The sequence below is a fragment of the Amblyomma maculatum genome, chromosome 4 (genome assembly GCF_055883805.1).
Source record: "Amblyomma maculatum isolate TAMU_Amacu chromosome 4, ASM5588380v1, whole genome shotgun sequence".
Lineage (NCBI taxonomy): Eukaryota > Metazoa > Arthropoda > Arachnida > Ixodida > Ixodidae > Amblyomma > Amblyomma maculatum.
Window position 1 is genome coordinate 145,869,851 of NC_139347.1, and position 22,365 is coordinate 145,892,215.

At 46.2% G+C, this 22,365-nt stretch overlaps 1 pseudogene; it reads right to left on the reverse strand.

The window, feature by feature from the left end:
- Window positions 1-2,334: 2,334 nt before the first annotated feature.
- Window positions 2,335-3,101, reverse strand: LOC146193260 (uncharacterized; annotated as a pseudogene).
- Between the last annotated feature and the right edge of the window lie 19,264 nt (window positions 3,102-22,365).

Genomic DNA, 22,365 nt, shown 5'->3' on the forward strand with positions numbered 1-22,365 from the left:
GGCTGTCAATGGCTCACTTAGGCGAGAAAAATCTTTAACAAAGTGGCGGTAATAGGAGCAGAGGCCCAAAAAACGTCGGAGGGCCTTCTTGTCGGTTGGGCGTGGGAAACTGGAGACGGCGGAAGTCTTGTCGGGATCTGGGAGAACACCTTGTGCGCTGACCCCATGTCCCAAGAAACGGAGCTCCTCGAAGGCAAAATAACATTTGTCTGGCTTGATAGTTAATTGCGCAGACTGGAGAGCTTGAAGGATAATGCGCAATCGCTGCAAGTGTTGTTCGAAACTAGACGAAAAAATGACCACGTCGTCCAGGTACACAAGGGATGACTGCCACTTCAGACCAGCTAAAACAGTGTCCATCATGCGTTGAAACGTGGCCGGCGCAGAACAGAGCCCAAACGGGAGCACCTTAAATTCGTACAGACCGTCGGGCGTCACGAAAGCTGATTTCTTGCGGTCTCGCTCGTCGACCTCGATCTGCCAATATCCGCTTTTCAGATCTAAGGAAGAGCAGAACTTGGCGTCTCGGAGTCGGTCGAGCGCATCATCGATCCTGGTACAGAGTACACGTCCTTTTTTTAACCTGATTCAGTTTTCTGTAATCAACGCACAATCGTAACGTGTTGTCTTTCTTTTTCACCAGGACGACCGGCGACGCCCACGGACTTGTTGACGGCTGTATAACATCGTCTGCAAGCATTTCATCGACTTGCACTCTTATAGCCTCCCGCTCTTTAGGCGAAACACGGTATGGACGCTTACATACTGGTGACGTGGCTGAATCGATGACGATGCGATGCTTGGCTACCGGCCTACATCCGACCTTGGAGCTCGTCGCGAAACAATCTTTCAAATCAAGTAGCAGGGACGACAGAAGGTTCCTTTCATGAGGTGACAAACTCAGGTTGATTTTAACCTTTTGAAGGGCGCTGTGTGCTGCGGCATCGTCATGAAGATTCATCTCCACGGGACAAAGATGCGGCAACCCATCTACATCGTGGAGGAAGGCGACAGCCGTTCTCTTCTCGAGGTATTGAATTTCATTGGTGAAATTCATGAGGAGAACTGTCGCACAGCCGTCATTCAGGTCGACGACCGCGCGCAATAGACACTCCCTTTTCGAGCAACAGCGATGGGTTACTGTCTGCAATACCTTCGAAGTCGTGCAACCAGTCGTTCCTAACTAACACTAGCACACTGGACCGTGGTGGCAGCATTACGTCGTCTTCGACATTACACAGAGCGTTGACTCCTGGGTCTTCTGTGTCACTGTGCGCCAAGGCTTGCTTTGTCGAAAATGTGGCTCGCGCCTCGTGTAAGTCGATCACAGCACCGTTTGTTTGTAGAAATTCAAGGCCCAGGATCAAATCCCTCGAACACTCGCGCAAGACGACGAGTTCACCGACGTAGACGAAACCGCGGATGCTGATTCGGGCTATGCACCTTCCGACCGGGCTGATAAGGTGACCTCCAGCTGTGCGAATGCTAGGGCCCAACCACGGCGTCAAAACTTTGCTCAAGTCCTGGGTGAGGGCATGGCACATCACCGAATAATCTGCCCCAGTATCAAGTAAAGCGACAGCTTAAGTACCGTCAGTTGTAACACACAGATCAGAGATAGCATGTCGGATGCTGTCGCTATGCTGCCCCTGTGAGAAATCAGCGTTTCGGCGTATCGGCGACGGAGGATCTTTGGTTTTCCCGACAGCAGCGGCCTTGCCTCCGGAGACCGCGGGAATTAGTTTTCGCGACCTGGACTAGGAGAACGCTGTTCAAGATTGCCAGCGCCTCGGCGAGGACTTGGGGAACGGTAATGCCGAGGAGACGATGAGCAGGTGTCATAACGGCCGCATGTTCCAGGCCTCTGTCTAGCCGACAGGTGAGCTGCGATTTCGAATGGTCGTTCGCCGTTCTGTGGGCAAGGATATTCGGGCGCGAAACCAGGCAGGCCCACTCGGCGATACGGGCAGGCCCTGTAAAGATGACCCGCCTCACCACAGCGGTAGCAGAGGGGCCGTCGATCCGGTGTACGCCACACATCACATTTCTGTGGCCGCTGATAGACTGGTCGAGCAGGCACACGGGAATGACCAGGCTGCTGCACTGCTTGAGTGGCGGTATTCCCGTCGTAGACTGGTGCTGGCGCCTGACAGAGGACAGCTGCATATGTAGTTCTGACCTCAGTCTATCTAGGAATCTCAGAGACTTGTCGCTGCTGCGATGCCAGGCGCACCTCGTCCGGACGACTTGAGATAGCGATGTAGCAGACGGCGCGCTGGGAGACAGCTGGAGGGTTTGTGAATCCTCCCTGATGATTGACCTGATTAGGTGACGTCAAACGGCTACGTCAGTCCCTAGCGGCATCGAAGAAATAGCGGTCCCAAGGGTGCTTACATCTCGATTGTATTGCCGGGCTCGTTGCAGGAGCGTCGCCTCCATGGTGGTCGCTTCAGTGAGGAATTCGGCCGCGGTACGCGGTGGACTGCGCGCCAGACCGGCGAAAATCTCCTGCTTGACCCCGCGCATGAGGTGGCGAAGCTTTGTCTCCTCGGCCATGGAGGGGTCAGTACGCTTGAAGAGACGCGTCATGTCCTCCACATTCATGCGGACGCTTTCGTTAGTGCACTGGTTACCGGAGTGAAGCGCAGCTTCCGCTTTCTCCCGGCGGTCTGCGTTGGGGAAAGTAGCTAGGAGATTTATGCGAAATGTCTCCCAGGTGGACAGGGTGTTTTCGTGGTTCTCGAACCACGTCCTAGCGGAGACTTCAAGCGCAAAAAACGCGTTATGGAGCTTGCGGTCGTCGCTCCAGCTGTTGTAGCGGGCGACCCGCTCAACGGTGTTCAGCCAGTCCTCCGCATCTTCGTATACATCGCCGTGAAAAGATGGCGGTGTTCGCGCCGTGTGGTAGAGGATGGATGCCGAGGATGCACTATCTCTGGCCATTTCCGGTGGGACCGTCGATCGAGGCTGCGTCGTCCTCGTCGGTGTGGTGAGAGGTCGAATTCTGGTGACTGGCCGCGGAGACGGCGGTTAGGGCGCTGATGAACCGGTGTGAGCTCCGTGTTGTTATCTCGTAAGCGTACACAGGTTGGGAAGCGCATGCCCAGCACGACTCCACCAGATGTGTAACGGTTGTTACACTAAAGAATTGCTGTAACCGCTTAACGAGGGCACCGGGAGAGCTGAGTCAGGAACGCGGGCAACAGGAACGGGCGGGCACTTCAACGACTTTTACTTCGTCCCATTTCGCTCCTTCTTCTTCTAGCTGTAAGGCACGTGCCAATATAGTGCACGATGACATTCAAACTTTTTATATTGAAGTCAGAACCTCGATCTTTTTTTTAAGTAATAAATATGAAGTTGTTAATATAAAGAATTATGATATAATGAAGGCAAAAAATGGCCAAACACTGGTTGCCGTGTTCAATGAAGCTAGGATTACTGGAAAAGACCGCAACCCTGTAAGAGTAAAAAAAATAAAGGACGCGGAAGCCGTTGGTGTTGCGCCATGGGTAAAAGCTGTGAACAAATGTTTTTGTGACGGATGCTAACCACCGGTTTATGTGAAGATGTTCTGGAGCATTTTATGATGCGGCTTCTAAAAAATGATGCGCTGTGAAACCCTTGATGGCCAGTGCGAAGTAACGTTCAACTTTCTGCTTTCCCATTTAGTGCCAATGGGGCAAAACCATATTTTTTTCCATCGAGGTGCTTGCAATAAAACTGAGACACTTTAGAACAATTTCTGCCTACCTCAGTGGGTGATCCAACAAAACATATAATATTTTAAAAAAATATGTAGCTGTTCTACATAAGGTTAATTTGTTCGAGATAAAAGGAAAAAGAATACATTGTGCTGACTTCATCACATCCCTGTCCGGGTTGAACTCCATATCGGGTCGGTCCGATTTGACGGCTGTTTCAAAAACATATACGCTGTTTGGGCGCTTTATAGATTACCGGTCATGCCAGGTCAGTTTGATGCTGGACTCAACAATGTTCTCGTAACGGCTGATTTGGTGCGATACTGGATTTTTCAAAACAAATAGGAGGTGTAGATGGTGGACGGCGGCCATTGCTTGACATCGCCGGTAATTACGGAGGCGTACCGCCAAGAATCACGCCCGTCGACGAGTGCTCCACTTCCGTATACTTCGACGTTCCGGACTTCGGGACTGTGAGACAAGCCGGCACTGGGTCGAATCCTCTAGTGCACTTACACACAAAAGTGCTGCTACAACGGACTGCGCCTCCCTCCGTTAAGAGAACATAAAGCCTATGGCAACAAGCTCAAGCCTAGATTGCATCCGCGGCCTTCTGTACTACAGTTTCTAACCAGCCGCCTCTACCATCGGTTTGATAGCGCATCTCTTAGACTTGATTTGACTTATTCTTTAATTTGGCAGTTTTATGCTTCAACTCAAACATCAAGTGCGTATCCTACAAACATTTCGACATTCAATTCAGATGCAATACAATTCGCTTGAGGACCGATTGATATGCATGGATAACCGCGCCATACTGTGTGTGTGTTTGTGTGTGTGTGTGTGTGTGTGTGTGTGTGTGTGTGTGTGTGTGTGTGTGTGTGTGTGTGTGTGTGTGTGTGTGTGTGTGTGTGTGTGTGTGTGTGTGTGTGTGTGTGTGTGTGTGTGTGTGTGTGTGTGTGTGTGTGTGTGTGTGTGTGTGTGTGTGTGTGTGTGTGTGTGTGTGTGTGTGTGTGTGTGTGTGTGCGCGTGTGTGTGCGTGCGTGCGTGCGTGCGTGTGTGTGTGTGTGTGTGTGTGTGTGTGTGTGTGTGTGTGTGTGTGTGTGTGTGTGTGTGTGTGTGTGTGTGTGTGTGTGTGTGTGTGTGTGTGTGTGTGTGTGTGTGTGTGTGTGTGTGTGTGTGTGTGTGTGTGTGTGTGTGTGTGTGTGTGTGTGTGTGTGTGTGTGTGTGTGTGTGTGTGTGTGTGTGTGTGTGTGTGTGTGTGTGTGTGTGTGTGTGTGTGTGTGTGTGTGTGTGTGTGTGTGTGTGTGTGTGTGTGTGTGTGTGTGTGTGTGTGTGTGTGTGTGCTTTGTGTTACATGATGTGTGCAATCTTGTTTAAAGTGCGTAATCTTGAAAAAAATTGAGTTTGTCTGTCTGCCCTATTCTCAACTAAGGATTATTTCTCGCCTCCTAGTTGCATCTGCCAGGAACTTCCTAATAGAGGTCGGAGCAGCAGGGCTCACCCTGACTGGGATACATGACTAACAGAGACGATATATGACTGTTAATTATGTCTTGTTAAATGGCATATCTGCAGTTAGCCCATCATAGTACCACTATGTAAGAAAAAAAAAAGAGAATCCAACGAGTTCTCCGGCGTTTCGGTTTATGCGTATTCTCGGCGAGAATGCAGTGCGCTGTCATTTTATTTTTCTTGAGATGCCTGATGACACACCTTGAAGGCACCGATGTTATCATGAAAAACATCGATGAGAAAAATGTGACTTCTACCTTCCGCATTCCGCTCTGGACATCCTGCGTGGTGGGCATCGCCTTTCGTCGTAAGTGATGATTTAGTGTCGTGCGATTAACTGGTCATGACAGTTTCTTTTATAACTCCAATTTTGTTCAAAGACGAGCTTTCCAAAGGCCATTCTGTAGTATGTACGGCTAGGGTTTTGTGGATCAATTTATTCCTTTGGCAAGTTAGTCATGAGACTAACATGCCAATGTATTCGAGCGGCTCACAGAGCTTTCCTCGTTGAGCCTGCAGATATTAAAAATGGTTTTTCTCTGGTTATCACGACCGTGGTTTAACAGTCTGACCTAAAAGGACTTGTTCTTTCTTGCAATTCAGTTATAGCGCTTTTTTGATGACTTGTACTAAGAATCAGCTTTTCTAGAAAAGCTATACGCAAGCCAAATTATTCATAGAGTAATCGCCAATTCAATGCTTCCCAAAATGTCGAAATGTGGTTTCGAAACTTCAAAAGTTACAGAATGATTTGCGAAGCTGCAGGTAATTTCTGTTTACAGTATGCGAGGCCAGACCACCGTTCGTGATGCCAACGACTCATGCTGACGCTCAGGCGTTTGGGTGTTTTTCCAGTGAATTGCAACACTGAAACAAACTGCTAAGTGACTTATCTGTAGCAGTCAATTGGTGTTGTACGTAGGAGCTTCCTTTTTTTTATGAAACTAGGCAGCTCGTGTACAGTTGCATTTGTATAAGTCGGACTCCCAGAAAAGACTATCCCTTGAACGTATTTCTCGTGGGGCACGCAGCAAAGCGGATATCTCAACGCACAATGCGCAAATTCGATATCGTAATATAACGGTTCTTCCATGTGGATATAATAGGCTGGTTGGTTGCTTTATCCCGATCGCTTATGCAGGCAACAGGTTTGCGATTGGCAATAGGATTGCACGCGTAGAACTCGCACAGCCCTTAAAAAGTTTGTTTTGATTGGTGGCACTACTTTCTCAGTGCACAGCCATTATGTACAGTTTGAATCGTAAAAATCTGTATGTAAATAAGTAGCTGTTGGGAGCAAGCCGCATTTTAGACAAAAGAAAATGAAGTTTGCCTAAAGATCTTGTTCTAATATAATACAGATGGTCCTTCTTTACGTGTGCTTTGCCACGCTGCACGTATACTTGCTGCCAGTTCTTTAAATAAAATTCCTTAATAAAGTAATTGAAGTTAAGCGGACTTTCTATATGACTGTAAAAGAAAAGCACTCAATTGAAGATATTTATTTCAGTGCTCGACGTTTTTATTGTGCTCCAGGCAGAACACTAATTGCGTTGCTTTATTTGTCATAGGTGTTGATGTAAGCGCAGGAACCGCAGTACAGCACACTTCACAACAGCGGCCTGGTTTAACAGTATGAAAACGTCTATGGAGTTGAAGCTTTACCCCGAGAGCAAGACACTGCCGACCGAGTGCGCCACGCTCCCTGACAGCATAGAGTCACTGGAAAGATTTTGCAGGGACTCTATGAAAGCATTATTCGCGCTATCTTTCGCCGTGGTAAGGACTCCGCTCTATCTCTAGGTCCAAGGTTGTTTAAAATGTTCTTAATGCGGGAGCATTACTTTGCTATATTCAGATTTCTGTCCGCACACCACGTCCGCAAAATCGCAGACCGCGTCCGCAGCAGTTGTGACTAATTGGCAAGTGGTAGAAGTAATGAGTGGCGTCAATCAATAGAGGGTGACGTAATGTTGTTGCCGAAAAAAATTAGGCTAAGTTAACGAGGTAAATAATTACAGGCTAAAATATAAGCATTGTCAGCAGCAGTTGTGAGTAATTCAGAAGTGGTACAGGTTGTTAAGTGGTGTCAATCAATAGAGAGTGACGTAATGCTGTATCCAAAAAGTATTTAGGCCAATAAGTTAATAGGTTATTAATTAGAGGCAAAACACGCGGAATCGTGTCCGCAGCAGTTGTGAGTAATTGAGAAGTGGTAGAGGTTATGAGTGGTGTCAGTCGATAGAGGGTAATGTTGTTGCGAAAAAATAATTTGGCTAATAAGTTAATTAGGTGAATGATTTGAGGCAAAAATCTAAATGTTGTCCGCAGTAGTTGTGAGCAATTCAGAAGTGGTAGAGGTTAATTAGCTGTGTCAATCGATAGAGGATGACGTAATGTTGGGTCCGAAATTATAAATAGACCAATAAGTTAATTAGGTCATTATTAGAGGCAAAACGCGCATAATCGTGTCCGCAGCAGTTGTGAGTAATTGATAAGTGGTAAATGTTAGAGTGGTGTCAATCGATAGAGGGTGATGTATTGTTGCGTCAGAAAATAATTGGGCCAATACGTAATTAGGTAGTTAATTGGAGGTAAAACAACGAAAATCCTGTCCGCAGCAGTTGTAAGTGAGGAATGGTAGAGGTTAACGAAAGGTGTCAATCGATAGAGAGTGACGTAATGTTGTGCCCAGAAAATGGTTTATGCCAATAAATATTATGTGAATATTTAGAGGCAAAAAAATGTAAACATAATGGCGAAAATGTTTCCATTAACCAATGGCTTGGCGCCAAATTTTAAATACTAAAATAGTTAATTAAATCAGTCAATTGGTGTGACGTCCAGGATTTGAGGTTACGCAACAGAAAGTAGAACTGAATTTGAAAGTACGGAAGACTAAAATAGTAAACAAGAAGTGAATCAATGTGACTTAGAAAATGTGACGTCACGCAACCGAAAGTAGAGCCGAAAAAAGGCGCAGGAAGGGATTGGCGTGCAATTTGAAAGTACCAAAAACTAAAATGGCTAAACAAGAAGTTAATTAAGCAACCAGAAGCAACCAGCAGCAGCAACCGTGCTTCCGCATTACTCCAATGCAGATTCTGCAATGCTCATTAATTTTTTTAAAGGGGAGGGTGTTGCATTAGGATTGTATTACGAGGTGGTGAGACTCTTCTGGTGCACGCGAAACAGCACTTAGTATTCCCTGGTTTGTCAGCAGTGAGCTGCTACCTGGCCCTGAAGCTTGTAAACTCCTTCGCTGTGAACAGTGTCCTTCCAGGTAATAACCCCTGTGGAACGTCATGTAATGTATGCTTTTACTGTAGCTCTAGCCCTAACGAGCAAACCTTTAGGTTAAGGCAGAATAATCAACTGTCTGAAGAAGGCTGTCAAGTTACGTGCGACGCTCCGCGGCTAAGAGGCACGAAAAAATGGGCACCTTTTGGCGCAAGAGGAGAACGCTAATCTTTGATTTCATGATTTAGGCCTGAATCTCCTCGATGAAAGGTATGAAATAAATACAACTCCTCTCTGAAACATTTGTTCCTGCATATCTCTTCCTGGATTATTTCGTCTTGAGACTGATAGGTTCGTAGAGTTCAATATCAAGTATCCTGATCTGCAATATAATTCTGCCTGGGTGGCGCAGTGGTTACAGCCGTCGACTACTGTTCCCAAGGACGCGAAATCGAATCCCGGTCTCGGCGGCCGCTTTTCGATGGAGATGAAAAGGAAGGCGTCCGTGTGCTGTGCGATGTCAGTGCACGTTAAAGAACGCCAGGATGTAGAAATTTCCAAAGCCCTCCACTACGGTGTCTCTAATAGCCTGAGTAGGTTTGGGACGTTAAGCCCCACTAAACCCCTAAACCAAACCAATGATTTCCAATAATTTGTTTATTCTGACGTATTCAGTATTATCAGCTGCAAGATTACCGATAGCTAATATGCAGCAAAACAAGTTGTGCTGTCAGTTCCTAATTCGCGAGATTGATATTTGTTTCAGTATCACGAATAACTTTGGAAGATTTTTCTTTGCTAGAACACTGAGAAATCGAACCTTAGCTTATTATTTACCTTAGCTCAAGTTGCCACCTGAGCTAACGTAAATTATTCACTTACGCTACACTCTCGTAATCAGCCTGAGATTTTGTATTCACTCCTATACTTTACCATGAGATATATTAGAATTCCTTTTCAGCCCACAGGAGTTGACAGTTGACAGAAAAATAACGTGGCACAATGAAACATCGCGGCTAACCACTTGTCGAAGCAGTGCCTAAGCCTACTTGCAACGCGTCACTTACGGCTAACATCATGCGAACATGAAGGCCGGTGTACACACATTGCAGTGCGGATTATTTCATTCGTGTGCTTCGATTTCGGTTAAAGGCAGTTCGTAGCATCGGCCTCTTACAAGGGCCATACTATGCGCAGCAAGTATAAAGACAAGGGCTTGTTATATTGGCTGTCTTCCTCCTGCTGCTTATTTTCAGTATCATGAGGGAGAAAAAAATTAAAGTGGTTCTGACTGCATAACCTAGCATGAATGTCTGAGTTCAAATTTATTAAGTACAGACAAGAAACATATGTTTTAATTAAATCAGAAGATATAAACTACAGTAAGACGCAACATTTGCTCGACCGAGTCAGCTCCTGAATCCTGGTCTTCTCTTTGTGTCTCTGAAAGTAGTAGGCGGGGGGAGAAATCCAGCAGGTGCTAGGGATCCACGGAGACGACATACACCCACTTGTGGATTAGCAGTCCATGCGTAGCAGTCGCAAGGAAGTGGGCACGGTCCGTTTTGTAGAACACTGCACTGAATCAATCATGAAAACATAAACAATGGATAAAAATGACGTAGACCTAAGGAATAGTTTTCTTATTTTTGTTTATGAACCGGATGGAATATTTACTTAGAAACCTTAATTACACTTCAATCTATTTCAGTGGGAAAGACAATTCAATTATTCAATTATTAAGCCAATCATGTGTCAAGGGGCCCTTGAGTTTCAAAACTAAAATTTGGAATCTCGAAGTCATACTTGTTAATCTCGTTGATGAAGAACATCCCTATAAGTAGCAGTATACAGAAATTATATTGTACATTCTTTTACCTTGACGAATTTGCAATGTTGGCCTTCTTTCAGTCTATTGTTTATAGAATACTTTCGACCGGAGAGTCTGATCACACCGCAGTTTCAAGGTTTATTGTGTATTTGAGTCGGGTTTTCTCACTAAAAGTGAAACGTTCACAGGAAACATTCACAACAATCGACAGCTGTAAGGAAGCCTTCCATCCACATTATTTCATCCTGAATATCATTGCAACATATAAGGGTCTGTATTCGCTTACAAGGCTGGGTTCCAAGTTAGCACTTATCTAATTTGAAAGTGAATGTTGAGAAGTTGAAACCTGTTAGTTTAATAAATGCTGCCCAACAAAGTAAATTTTTTAGACAGGAATCAAGCGCCTCACACTGTGCCTCTTTGAGCTATAATCCCAAAATACTGAACAGACAGGAAACTATATGGTATCGCCCGTGGCAACGTAATACAGATGATAATTCACAAAACAAGACAAGCATCACAATGTATAAAATAAGTCGTGTTGTTGACGAGGCGCAGTGTTTGCAGAAGTTGCACACGAGTCAAAATGAAAAAAAAAAGTTGATTTCTGTCAGCACGATTAACCACCGACTTGATAACTCAGTTCAGGGGTCTGTCGTGAACGAATAGCATTTCAAAGGTGTCTCTTCCTTCTTTCCTGTTTTTCTATCTTGGACCCAAAGCGTTAATAAGGAGATAAGCGCAGCTTCTGAATGTCCAGCTCCTATATTATTTATTTATTTATTTATTTGAAAATACCTTACAGGCCCATTAAGCATTGTGTAAGGGTGACATAAAATCTATACAGTGCAATATATACATAAAATGTAAGGAAACAGGCAAAAAATACAAAGGTAATTAATATATGAACAAACAAAATAGTACGACGCGGAAATTATTATATCATTAGGAAAAAGAAATACGCGACACAGATTAAAGCACAATGGTACACACACAGATTAAGCACAATAAACAGCAAGCGGCACACAGTGCCCCGAATGGCGCTTAAAAAAAATGGCAAGGAAAAAAAGAACAACTGAAAGAGTACATAGGCAAACACAAGTAAATAAAACCCATCAATACATTTAACAGCTGCAATAAATTTAATAAAAATGTATATATAAGACAAATAAGGCAAAATGAAGGCTCAGTGATATAATGTGATAAGTTGGCGATGGAACGCTTCTAGATTAGTAAGAGAAGCGATAATGTCTGGCAGGTTATTCCATAATCTGATGGCTCGTGGAAGTGCTGATGAGTTGAAGGCTAATGTGTCACCCTATATTCTTGTAAAACTGAGGTGATTGTGCATCAGGGGAGCTTCTTGAGACGGAAATCAATTAGTTCTTGTTTGACTCCATGGAAGCACCATTAATTATCGCGAATTCTATATGAGGCATCTTTCCCTGGGATATTAGCGCTTTTTCTTCAAAGCCTTTGTCGTTCCACTACTTCACAACTGGCTGAGTAATTATTGAGATCCCGTTCAGCGCAGTTTTCTCCCACATTGAGTTCCGTTGACCCATTTGCAAACGCTTGCCTAGAAGGTACTGTTCTGCATATGCGGATGGCATAACAGTAGTAATACTAGTAATAATTGATTCACTGGAAAGGAAAAGCACAGTATTTGTCAAATTTGTTCCGTAGAGACCTGAACTCCTGAACTGCGCCTTAGGGGAAGGGAGGAAGGCGGGAGTGAAAGCGGAATCGGTCTATAGAACTTCAATGTGTCGCAGAAATTTACATCTATAATTAGTTTTCTCTTAGTACTGGGTAGTTAAATCGTCTTTCCGAAAGCGATGGACTGTCTTTATCAGATTATTTGTGAGACAACTATGTAATATTTGTAGAAAATGTTCTGAGCGAATGAATATGCAATTAGCACGTATATTCAATGAAGAATATGTCGAATTATTGCTTATCCCACCGCTTGAACACCCCTGCGATAACAGGATGAAAATGTATAGTAGTGCTGTTCCCTTTCATCAAATTCACGTTAAGCGGATATTTGATATATGGTACTGAGCGCTCTGCCCCTCAAGGGACGCTTATCCTGACCGCTCGCCAACGATCCCTTTTCGCGCATGGAGCCGGCTCGGTGGCAGAGCCCTCGGCCCCTGCTGTTTTCGGCAGGGTTGTAAAACGATGTTAGGTGGTGAATGTCGGGCCCACTTAAAGCGGCATTCGGCTTCCATTTCTTTTGCTATTGCCACACAGCTGTCTAGATGGCACGATTGCCGAGCAAAATATTGTAGTAAAAATGTAGATGCTTACAAGATTTTCACATGGAAAAGGGAAAAGGCGCCTTTTACGCAACCATATGTTCGCGATCCATTCCTCTTAATAATTTAGACCATAAGGCAAGATTCTGCCAAGCCTTAGATTTTGAATCTTCTGCACCACAAAACTTGGTAACATTAACTCTCTACACAGCGCTGTCATCTTTACTTATTAACATTGCTGAATTTCACATAATCCAAGTAGATGCAAACTTTCTTCCCAAAAGGTATTTTTGCCATAATGGGCCGTTATTTTATAGCGTAAGCATTGTATGAGTATGTCAAGTTTCCTGCCTCCAGAATTTGTTATCACGATTACGTTCGCAAGGAGCGAGTTATAACAGTGGTTGCATTAGACAAGGTGAAAAAAATCTCGCTGAGAAAAAATTTGGTGCATGTGTTTAATTAGGTAATTAATTACAGTAAATAAAGTCAAGCGGATATCGACATAGCTAGGAGGGTAATTTTCCAAAGGTGGACACGTGGTACTTCACTTTCGGTAATGTAGGCATAAATTCCAGTGACAGGGAAATTTGTGTAAGGTTTACCGTGAACGAGCAGGAAAGGGCATTATTTGCGCGCACAGCTGGGCAGGAATGGATAGAAAGTGTGTAAAGAGAGGTAATCAATCAACTTCAGTCTGAAAAATTCCTAGAGAACTGCAGTATCTACAGTAAAAAAATGTGAGAGCCTGAGACAGAACACCGCGCGCCGCTTGTCGAACGCAACCAGCCTTCCCTTCGTTATCCTTAATCTGGAAAGTTCACCGGCATTCTATAATTAGTATACAGGAAGGGAAATGGGCATTATCTGTAACTTTCAAAATTCCACTGACACATATCGTGAACACAGCAACGCTCAGGCTTACGCAATTCTACACTGTAGACGCTGTAGTGATCGCGGAAAACTATTTAACAAGTATTTCAATCGCCTTTTACTACTACCTACCGAAGATTGCCACGCACAGCCTGCGTTATATCGAACCCTTAGAGGCTACAGAAGAGCGACAATGATTGTTATAATGTATCAATGAATGCGGCACCATATTACTAAAATATGTTTCGTTGACTCTACGGGTTTACCCTAAAATGATTAAGATGCATTTTCTTGGTCAAATGCCTTGTGTTGCGCTGTAAAGACAGCCTGGTCTCGATTTAAAGTACCTTTCCTTTTCTGTTGTATTCACATAGTGAAAATATTGCACACCACCCGAATTGTCTAAATATAAAATTAAACCATTATGTGCATATTTGATTTCACAAAGGGTTTCCCGAATGTAGTTCTCATTTGTTGATCACTCCTTTCCACTTGCTGTAATCACCAGAGTTCTGCTAGCACACTGGTTAAAGTGTACGAGGCATTTTTGGAGATCAGCGCTTTTCTCTACATGCGCTTTATATTTATGTAACTGTTGAACCAAGGGACAATAACACCGGGCTGCACCTCTCAGCATCTAGAGCCTTAATATACGCGTGGTTGGATACGACGTGCTTAGCGGGCATGTCACCGAGGGTGCGATTAAATCGCTCAACAAGGCCGTTCGTTTGCGGGTGGTAAGCGGTGCAAGTCCGGTGAATGATTTTGAACTGATCGAGCAGGGCTTGAACGACTTCGGATAAGTAGGCACGGCCTCTGTCGCTGAGCAATTCACGAGGAGCACTGTGACGGAGAATAAAGTTCTTCAGTAAGAAACCGGCCACACCTCGGGCGGTTGCAGCTGGAAGCGCGGCGGTTTCGGCATATCGCGTCAGGCGGTCGACGGCGACAATGACCCAGCGATTGCCATCGGGTGTGTACGGAAGAGGGCCGTATAGGTCAATTCCAATGCGGTCGAAGGGTTTAAGCGGGCATGTGAGAGGCTGTAACTTACCAGCCGAACGGTGAGAGGCAGGTTTGCGGCGTTGGCACGTCAGGCACGATCGAATGTACCCGAGAACCGAGTTGTACATACCGCGCCAATAGTAACGAAGACGGGTTCATGTGTACGTCTTGAAAACCCCGGCGTGTCCGCACTGCAGATCGGCATGAATAGCTGTACATATTTGAGTCCGTAAATGGCGCGGAATCACGAGGAGCCATTTCCGTGCACTTGAGTTGGAGTTGCGCCGGTAAAGGAGGTTATCCCGAATCTCATAGTGGGAAGCTTGGCGGCGAAGGGCGCGTGAAGGGGAAATCGCTGGTTGGTTTGAAAGGTAGTCAGTCAGAGAGGCAATCCATGGATCCTTCCGTTGTTCAGCAGGCATCTCACTGACGTCGATCGAAGATGCCACGGAGTCTAATACGGAGAGGCTGGCAAGGTCGGCTGGTAGCGGTCAGCAAGTTAAAGCGTCGGCATCTTTATGTTTGCGACCAGATCGGTAAGTAACGCGGATATCGTATTATTGCAAACGCAGAGCCCACCGTGCCAAGCGGCCGGATGGGTCCTTGAGCGATGAAAGCCAGCATAGGGCATGATGGTACTTGACTAAGTCAAAAGAACGGCCGTAAAGGTAAGGGCGAAACTTTGTGATTTCCCAGACAATGGCCAAGTACTCCGTTTCCGTTACAGAGTAGTTCGCTTCGGCTTTTTGGTGAGAGTACGGCTGGCGTAAGCGACTACGTACTCACCGAAGCCAGCGGTGCGCTGAGCAAGCATAGCTCAGAGGCCGACACCACTCGCGTCTGAGTGCACTTCGGTTGGCGCCTGGGGTTCAAAATGGCGCAGGATGGGCGGGGCTGTGAGGAGGCGGCGCAAGGTGTTGTAGGCTTCGTGGCATGCTGATGACCACAGCGAAATGTTTGAGGGATTGCCGAGGAGCTCAGTCAGCGGTGCGACAATGGAAGCAAAGTTCCGTATAAAACGCCGAAAGTATGAGCACAAACCCAAAAAAACTCCTTAGTTGCTTGATGGTAGTAGGTTTCGGGAATGCAGTCACAGCTCGAAGTTTGGCGGGATCAGGACGGATACCATCTTTGGACACAACGTGGCCCAAAATGGTAACTCACGAGCAGCGAAACGACAGTTCTTCAAGTTGAGCTGCAGACCGGCGTTTGCAAGACATGTCAAGACCTGCTTCAGTCAAGAGAGGTGGGTCGCAAAGTTCGGAGAGAACACCACGATGCCGTCAAGGTAACAGAGGCACGTCTTCCATTTTAGGCCACGCAGAATTGTATCCATCATACGCTCGAATGTAGCAGGAGCATTGCAGAGACCGAACGGCATGACGGTAAATTCAAAGAGGCCATCGGGGGTTACAAACGCGGTTTTAGGGCGATCTTCCGCAGCCATGGGCACCTGCCAGTAACCGGGTCGTAAATCAAGCGAAGAAAAGAGTTCAGCACCTTGTAAGCAGTCCAATGCTTCATCTATACGCGGAAGAGGGTAGACGTCTTTCCTCGTGATTTTGTTTAGGCGACGGTAGTCAACGCAGAAGCGAATAGAACCGTATTTTTTCCGCACTAGGACAACAGGGGAGGACCAGGGATTATTAGAAGGCTCAATCACTCCATTCTGTAACATTGTGTGAACTTGGCCTTCAATATCTCGGCGCTCGGGGGCCGACACTTGATAGGGGCGCTAACGCAGAGGATAATGGAAACCGGTGTAAATGTGGTGGGCAACAGTTGATGTGCGGCTCAAAGCAGGCTGGTGAGAGTCGAATGAAGAACGGAACTGATGAAGCAGCGCGAGAAGTGCAGAGCGTTGAGGTTCAGGAAGACTGGCATCGATGGAGCGGCGGAAAACGTCGGCAGTAGACTGGTCCAGCGCAAGAACAGGCGGTGTGAGTGCAGCTAAGTCAGCGGGCTGTGAAGTGGGTGTTGCGTCACCAGGGAGAATAGAATTAATGAGCTGGATGGTGCCGAGGCATTCACCGCGACCCAGGGATGCGGGAAATGAGAACGGATTACAAATCCAGAGCGCGGCTAGGCCAGCTGACACAGAAAGTACGGCGTACGGCAGGAGAAGATTTTTGCGGCTTAGAAAGATAGGCGATGGGATGAAACGTAGATCAGTACGGCGGAAAAAAGCACGAGCGGTGGGCACAAAAACGAAAGAGCGAGCAGGGAGATCAGTATCTTCGGCAACGAGGACTTTGAGGAAAGGAACGTCCGGCGACGGTTCGTCTAGCGCAAGAAACTCCAGTACGGCACTTGCACAGTTGATCACCGCATTATGACGCGACAGAAAATCCCAACCCAAGATAAGATCATGAGAGCAGGAAGGCAAAGCTACGAACTCTATTGCGTACAAAACTTCTTGAATGATGACTCGAGCGGTGCACACCGCTATAGACTCTACAGGTTGGGCACTTGCCGTGCATAGCGAGAATCCTGGAATAGGTGTCGTCGCTTTGCGAAATGAACGGCAAGGACTTGCAGCCATGGCAGAAACAGCAGCGCCGGTGTCGACCAGATCTAGTACTATAACCCCCTCAACAAAAACTTCAAGCAGATTTGCAGGAGATACGTGAGGCCTTTTACAGTGCACTCGTTGCGCAGTTTTCGCCTCAGGAACAGCGGCATTCAGTTTTCCTCTTGCGCAAGATTAGGACGCCGGCGCAGAGGAGATAGGGAGCGGTGACGCGGCGAGGTTGAGCGGCGAGTAGGACAGGTAGTACGTCATTCGCAACGAAACCTGCAGATGAATAAGCGGCTGCGTACTGATCCCGGGTTGGCTGCCAGGAAGGTGATGTTCGGCACGGTAGAAAATCATCGGAAGTGCGGTTTCGGCAGTACCATGCAATATGGCCAGCACATCCACAAGAATAACAAATGGGACGGTTATCACTTGTTCGCTATGGATTGCGGCGTTGCGGTCGAGGCGGAACGAAAGGCTGTGACGCCTGAAGATATTCCTGTACAGGCGCTGGAGGTGTAGCGTACACCACAGGGTAGCTAGGTGGCTGTGGTCGGGCAGCGACCGCAGCGTACGTCAGCGGTGTGACAGGAGCGGGGGCGCATGCCATTGGTGGAGCGACAGGTGGAGCGACGTCGGCGTATGCGAGAGTCTCAATGGCTTGTGCCGGTTGAGGAATGGGCGCTGGCGGATGGACAGGGGGAAGGGCGTCCGCCACGCGGTCGGCGATGACCTGTCGAAGGGGCGCCAAATTGCGGGAAAGCTCACAGTTTGTAAGCAATAGTGATATTTGGCGAGCAACTTCCCCCCGGATGAAACCTTTGAGCTGCTGCAGCAGCGATGAGATCTCAGATGTAGCGGAGAGGCCAGAAAGTGATTCCACAGGCGCGGAAGGCTGTCGAGGGAGGAGTCGCTGCTTGCGCAACTCATCGTAACTTTGGCAAATGTTAAAAACTTGTACAACAGTTGTCAAATCCCGGGATGTTAACTTGAGGAAGGTGTCATATTCGATGCCCGTCAGAATGTGCTTGATCTTTGTGCCTCGGGCATCTGGGCGTTTACGCGACTGCATAGATGGAGCACATCTTCAATGTAGCTGGTAAACGTCTCGCCGAGCCGCTGCGTTCGATCGTGCAAGCGTTGTTCGGCGCGAATCTTACGTACAGTAGAACAACCAAACACGGTGGTAAGGTTCGCCTTAAATGAGACTCAATTCGTGATTTCGGCTTTGTGGTTACGACACCACAGGTTGGCGACTCCGGTCAAATAAAAGATAACATTCGTTAACTTTGTTGCATCGTCCCACTTATTGTACGAACTCACTCGCTCGTATGACGCAAGCCAGTCGTCAGAGTCGGTGTCGTCTGTCCCACTGAAGAGCGCAGGGTCTCGCTGGCGTAAAGAGCCAGAGCAGACGACCGGCGGGGTCATCGGGGCAGTTGGTGGGTGTTCGTCTTCGGCCATGTGAATTACCGGTAGTTTACGGGTGCGAAGCTCCAGCGTGAGGCAAGGGTATCAGGCAGCACCTCCATCAAGTGTAAGAGCAGGTTTAATGTATACATCTAGGACGGCGTCGAGGTCGGCAAGGAAGTGCACGACGATCAAACCAGCACGATGCTCTGCGCGATCACAATTCCATAGACTGCTTCCTCTTCATCAGTGTCCAGCAAAAAGAGCTCATCTTCACAATATGTTATGAACGCTTTCTTTTCGATGCACTGTTCAATTTGCATCCTCCTTGTTTTTCCTCTCATTTTTTGCGCTGTTAAAAACTTCGCCGATGCTTCGATGACAAAAAAGTAAACGTGAGAAGCTTTTAATGTCTTTTTATATTTTATATCCTGAAATACCAGTTCAGGTTTTTTCACACTCTCAGGAAAGATGAGACCATGTGTGTTTTACTTTTCACTCTATCACTGAAGCGGTTCTACCCCATTTGAGGTTGTCGCAGTTGCTACCGGGACCTTTGCTCAGAAGGTTCAATTCGAGATTCTAGAGGAGCGACCGGGTTAGTGGCTATGGATTACCACCTAACGTTTATGTTGCTGTTGCGATCGAAAATTCATTTCTTGTTAAAACTGAGAACAGTGAAGAAAAAATTGCAGAGACTGTGATGAACAGCTGGCGGGTATTTTTGTTGCGAAACCAATACCACGCTAGTCGTGGAGCAATTCTGCGTGGCACAGCGTGGGCCACGTTGCGCATGCGCGAGGAGTTGCGTGACGTCAGGGGCAGCAGCTGGTGGGTTGGAGTAGTCGGAGTTCCTGTCGCGGCTATGCACTCCGCCGGTGCCGGAGCAGTGATGTCATAACCGTAGCCGGCGCCAGCGGCGCATCCCTGTCTCCGTTGGTTCTGCGGAGAAGCGGCGTGTGTGGTGCATATATATCTAGAAGCTCACTGTTAGAATTGACCAACTTTGGAGAAGCAGAGCCCAGCCGCTCCTCAGCGGCGCAGAAGAGCGGAGATGTTAAACTCATCCAATCCCGAGGCGGTTGTCTGGCTGGTCGTAGTTGCAAATAGAAGGAATGAGAGTAAGATAGCTAATACTAAGCGTAGCTGTTTATTTGGCAACTCAACTAGGTCTAACTGGAGCTAAACCACCTCGAATTTTTGGCTACGGTTCCGCGCTCAATGACGAGCCTACCACGAATATCACCGAGGGGAAGCACACTCGGTAAACCCAAAAAACGACTAAGTTTGTGCTCGTCTTTGACTTGATGGTGTGCTCTTGAGCTGTGCTATGTTATCTCTGCTTAGTAGGAAGCATTGATGTCAGCTTTAACAACGCAAAATTACGGCCACCTCAGCTATTTCTTCCAAAAAGTGGGGAGGTTGTGCTTTGGATGTTTTTTCTGTGTGCGTATTTTTTGCTTACTTTTACCGCCAGCAAATGGCCGTGTACAGACCAGAAACGTGTTTGTCAAATGTAAAGTCCTTGGTATACGAAAAATAGTATATTCCCGTCGACTAAATCACATATATTAGCGGTATCAGGGCTTGCCACGAGAACGAAGCTTCATGACTTCTGGCGGATATTATCTGGTTTGTTACAGGAAACATACTTTGGAGGGCGACGTTTTTCTGCTTTTTTCTTGATATCTGCTTTCCTTGGGGAATATAGTTGAAGTCGTCAAGGGCACGTAGATTCATTGACGTCGTGGTCGATGTCAATGCAGCCTTCGCAACACCTCTTTTTACTGTCTTTGAATGTCGGGACGTATACGGAACAAACTGCTTGTTCGCTCTTGGATGATAAGTCCAACATAGGTGTTCTGGTAAGAATTCGAGACTCAAATTCAGGAAGCGCAAAACACCTTCCTTTGGAAGTTCCCAGGTGAATCTTACATCATGGCAATTTTCTTCAAATACACCAAGGGTTATGTCTTTTAGTTGATCAGTTGCCTTTCCTTTCTCTAAATCAAACAATAGCAAAAAGTCGTCAACACAGCGAACAATCTTTACAATGCCTTTTTCTTTAATAGCCGTCAGAATCCTTCTGTCACATGCGGCTAGGTACACATCGCTCAGAGCAGGTGCAACTCTCGAACCTATGCACACACCACTCCTTTGTACATATAATATTCCATCATGGGATGCAACAGTTGACTTCAGATAGGCTGCCATCAACTTCCAGAATGTATCCACAAAGACCCCGACAGAATTCGGGAAAACTATAGCCTGCTTCTCAATCGTTTCTCGTAGTTCTTTCAACAAGCCTTCTTGTGGTATAGAATAGTAAATATCTTCAATACCGAGTGAAAATTCAGAAAGTATCTTCTTATCATATCGTTTGATCTCAGATATTATCTCCTCAGAGCTTTTTATTCTAAAGGCTGCATTGACGTCGGCTCTTAACAAATCATGCCACTAACATGTTAAAAAAAGTTTTTTAAGCCAGACTGAGAGGCTTCTGCGTGCAGGGTATCCTGAGTATTTGCTGTGTAGCACAATAGAAAGCATTGTCCTGCCGATCAAGAAGAGGATTAAGAATAAAAACCTTACTCAAGGAAACAAGTGATCAGTGGTAACCATATATGCATGGCTTAACCCATAATCTAATGAAGATTGGTCAAAGACACGGCTTTCGGATTATTCCAAACGCACCATATAGAGCTAAAGGGATGTGTGTACAGGTTAACAACAAGGACTACAACTCTGAATGTAAAACTTCGCACCGGACTAGGTACTCTATGTGTATTCAGGGGGTTGTTTTTGAGATTTCCTTGCACTGTGGAAAAAAATATATTGGGCAGACAGGAAGATGTCTCAATGACAGGATTAGAGAGCACGCCATGGCAATATCGGACAAGTCTGGCACTAATCTCGCTGTGCACTGCAAAGACCGCGTTGGTTGTAGGGACCAAAAATGTCCGGCTGTCCTTCACAATGTTAGGGTTATAGGAAGGATGAAGGACACGTTAGCTAGAGATAATTATGAAGCATATGCTATCTGTGACTTGGGAGACCAATGGGTCAGTATGCTATCAGTGGTTTTGTTGAAAACGGAATTAGAATTTTTGCGCAAACCGGCGGGGTGTTAAAGACAAGGGAGAAGTTGGCTGCAGATATGAAGTGAAGGGAGAAGATGTGCGGTTTCTGGTTAATGTAGTTGTCAGTGCAGCTTTGGCCTTGTGTGCGTGTGTATGCTTCTTATTTTTTGTGTTGTTACCTGCTCTGCTGCCTTCATCCAAGAGTTCAAAGCGAGTGCTAGGTGCAAACGAAGTATTAGCGACCCTGTTTGCATTTGGCGAAATAATGCTAAATTTGCCTTCATTTTTGACGTACTGCACACAAAAAATTGCAAAACCTGCTTGTATACTCTGCTTACGAAAAACGCTGCACATTGTGTTCCATGTGTGTGGATCTAAAATGCCAGTAGCTGAAATCTTCATCGAAATGACGTGCCTCCATGCAGCGCCTGACAGCAGCTCTGCGTGAATATTTGGTAGCGCTGATAGGATATGCAATCAGTTTTGCTTTCTTGAACGTTCACGGTTCCGGAATTGAGTCTCAATTTTCACTTCAGTTATGTCTAGTGTCATGCGAAGGGACGACGATGTATCGGAGTTTGGTTATGGTGGTCCTCACTACATAATGAAAAGCGAAATGTCTCCTCGGTATTACATGCTTCGTCTTTTTGTGCTGTTTTAACATGGTTTACATTCTGGCAGCATAAAAATGTCCTGATGATTTTCTTCTCTTCGTGTTCAAGTTTAATCTTCCCTGGTCTATATTGTGTTTATAGTACTTGCTTTTCACTTGCCATGTCGCGGCTTCTCGCCAAGACTGTTAAACATCTGAGCTTGTCGGGGCATTTTGAGGGTATTAACAGTCTTGAAGCCATAGGTAGCATAAGAGGGTTCTAGCAGAGCTTTCACCCTCGCTCTTGATCACGTTCTACGTGACGCTGGCGGTACCACA